This window comes from Cryptomeria japonica, chromosome 3 (assembly GCF_030272615.1).
Source record: "Cryptomeria japonica chromosome 3, Sugi_1.0, whole genome shotgun sequence".
Taxonomy (NCBI): Eukaryota; Viridiplantae; Streptophyta; class Pinopsida; order Cupressales; family Cupressaceae; genus Cryptomeria; species Cryptomeria japonica.
This window is the reverse complement of record NC_081407.1, coordinates 982,940,798-982,944,739: the sequence shown is the minus strand read 5'-3', so window position 1 is coordinate 982,944,739 and position 3,942 is coordinate 982,940,798.

Here is a 3,942-nt window from a genome sequence, read left to right as displayed (position 1 = left end):
TCACAAAATCTCAGAAATGCATCTGTACAGTGTTCAAACATGTCTGCGTCCTTTAATCACATCTCTGAAGTATACAGGCACGTCTATGTTCAGAAGTGAAAAACACTTACAGTCCAACAAACAAGAGCAGTCAGTTTCAGACTCATTGAGCTTCCTAGGTTATTTCTCTAGGTTTTCATCTAGCATTCAACCTATTTTTGGGTCTCACAAAGTTCATCATTGCTTTACATATTGCATTACATTCACATTTGTCTAAACTTGAGTCAAAGGGTTACTTGCTTGTCCTCATCTTACTTTGTCAACACACTACATACAATAACATTTTGCTAAGTAGTCCCTCATCAAGGTCTATCACCTTTGGGTCTCATTTGGTCTTACTTAGAGTCAAGGTCAACTTACCTCATCAAGAGAATCTATCATCTCTTTGGAAGCCACACCTACTCTACTACTTACATACTTGGTCTTACACTTTGGACATTGCAAGTACACTTCAGATTCATTTACATTTCATCCAACTCTTGGTCTTCCATACTCTTTCCATTTTCATCTAGTCTCACACATCTTGGTCAAGACCTAGTTCATGGTTGAAACCCGTTCCCAAAAATCTAGGAGAGAAGCTAAAGAGGCTCAAGAGTCTACAAACATGAGTGCCTATGAGTATGACAATGATATCTTCTTCAATTCTGATCATACCACATTACCTGACATGGCCATCTATAGAAACATTCAAAATATTAAGAACATGGATAATACAAACAACAATGACACACACAATGACAATGTGGACAACATTTCAGTACATTCAACAGAAGTGGAAGACTCTATTATGGATCCCTATTTTAATAGATTGGTTGAGGAAATCATGAGAAGAGAGAGAAAATATTTCCTACAAGTGATGGCACAAAGTGGAGCTAAGATACCTCATGATTTTGACATGTCTCAAATAGTGGAAAATTGACCTATGCAAGAAACTCAACTCAACATGGATCAAAGGAGACCTAATAGTGGAGGTACTAGAGGACCATGTTTCATGCTTGAGTCACCATCATCTTTGTTTCAAAAACCCGAGGTCCCAAATACACATGGTCAAGCTTATGATACTCATGAAAGAGCATCTCATGAACAACTCCATCTATGCAAACCATTATGCATAACATACCAATGCTAAGGACCAACCTCAAAAGCAATTGGATATCTAGAGGCATGCTCAAAATTTGGACACAAGGAAACCACGTGTCAAATTTGGGGACACAAGGAAACCACGTGTCAAATTTGGGGGCAATACACAAGAACAAACTCATGACATGCCTGTAGAATATGATATACATGGACAAAGCAGATATCCCATTCCTTGTTATGACTCTATACCAGGTGGTTCTCATACACAATATCATTATAGACCTCCTCCTTATGAACATGTTTATGATCAATACCATCCATACATGCAGAATACTCCTCCTCCACCCGGTGGTTCAAGCATGGGATATGGTCCAAGAATTCGGTCTCCACCTAAGAACAATTTGGAACAACAAATTAAGGACTTACAAAAGAAAATGGAGGACATAAATACACCAAAGCCATCTTATACAATGAGAGACATATGTCCCTATCCATTTGACAAAAGCATTCCAATGCCTCCTTTTCCTACACATTTCGCGACACCAAAGTTTGATAAGTACAGAGGCAAAGGAGACCCTAAGGCACATATAAGACAATTCTTCATAGCTTGCATTGAGGTTGTAGCAGAAGAAACATACTTGATGAGACTTTTCCCACAAATCTTAGGTGATCAAGCTATGAAATGGTTCTCCCAACATCCACCTAGAATTAAGTCTTGGGGTGATCTAGCAGAAGAATTCATAGAACGTAGAGAAAGACATATTAGTCACCACTTTGTGCAACACCAAGCAAACAGATGGGGAGTCATTTTCAACATTCTTATAAAGATGGAGGAATTTAGCCAGCAGATGCTCTTGTGAAATTCCATTAAAACAAATGGTAGAGATGTTCACAAAGAATGCCCACAGAGAAATTGGTTATGATTTAAGGAAATCTTGCTTGTCCACTTTCAAGGATGTCATTGAAAAAGGCTTAGCGACAGAGAAGGTCTTAATTGAGCAAGGAGTCATTAAGATATTCAAAGAAAACAAAGAGGACTTTAAAGGAAAATACAAGCCACGATTTTAGAACAATAACAAGAACACAGTAAATGATGGTGGTGTCGATACTAACATAGTGAGACCCAAAATCATTCTTTTTGGATCAAGTTCTACAAACAACCAAGTGAATACTCAAACAACTTCAAAACCACGAAGGAAATACACTCCATTGGGAGAACCACTTGAGTCAACTTTCAAGAAGCTAGTGGCAAACAAGATAATAACAATCCCAAACAATCCTCCATATGAGCTAGAGGTCAAACCAAATTGGTGGAATGATAATGAGTACTGTGAATATCACAAGAGCAAGGGACATAAAATAGGAAATTGTCATCGCTTGAAGAATATTATACAAGATCTTATTGATAGAAGTGACATTGAGATCGAAGGACATTCATCCAATCAAGAACATGAGATGTTTAAGGAACCATTCCCTAAACATGACAAGGGAAAAGACAAAGTCACATATGAGCAAGTCAAGTATACCAAAACATCCTATAGCTATGATTCAATTGTTAATCACATTTTGATGGACAATTATGTCTCTACCATTATTATAAAGGACAAAGCACCTAAAAATTCTACCCAAAGACCCAAAGTTGTCCTAAAAGGCTCTGGACCTTCTTCTGAATCCACCTTTGAATGTAATGTCACAACTCAATGAGGTTAGGTCACTTTGCAAGATGCTCCAGCTAAAACCACCGCTTCCTCAACAACCAAACCTAAGTATGATATAGTAGAATAGTTAGGGAGGATGCACATGCTTATCTCCATCCTTGAGCTTTTATGCATATCCCCCGTGTTAGCATATATTTTTACAAAATATTTTATGCTATATAGAGGCCTTTTTCTTTTATCATATGAGCATTTATTACTGGTTTGCATGTGCAGGAACCTTATTGGCACAAGTAAAGTTTTATAAGGATCAGTTGTTTCAGGAATGCCAAGGTATCACTCGGGCACAATAAGGGCATGTACTGAGTATAGACTGCACAAGGAATCCATTATGAAGCATTTGTCAATAGAGGAGTCATTATGGTGTGATCAAGGATTGTCTTCTAGTATGTTTCAGACCCCGTGGGAAAAGTTGGGATCATCAATTTACAAGATGGATGGTTCATTTGTGCTAAACTACAAAATTTCACTTATTGACATAAGTAGTTCCGATGAAGCTGCATTGGCAAGCCAAAGGAGGATTATCGACATCACTTATACCAATGAAACAGAGCGCGGACTCATTGGAGCACTTAAAAAATACTCAACACGGTGCGCACTCTTGGAAAGGTCATTCCATCGAGATAGCTTGTTTCGACGAGGTAGTAGGTAGTTGTTTTCTATCATCTTGTATCGGCTTATTGACAAAGCGTAGAAATTTCTATACCGATAACCTATGAAACCATTGGTATAACTTATAATGGTATGTCAAAGCTTATCATATAATATCAAGAGATTGGAAGTAATGATAAAGTTTTATATCGATACCCGATGACTAAAGGAAACTGAAGGCGAGCCCATCGGAAAAAAGATCCATATCGGAGTAGTGCAAAAATAGCTAGACCGATCCCTGATGACATGGAGAATCAAAAGGCAGAGCTATTGATATTACCTATATTGATAAAATAAACTCGGAAGCATAAAACACAAAAGTGCACCGAGAACTCATCGAGACTTCGGGAGGAATAGAAAAAGGCTATTCCGACCCCTGATGAAGATAGAAGCACTTGCGGGGGCATCGGCATGAGTTATACCGATAAAGAAAGCATCTAATGAGGATTCATCAGGA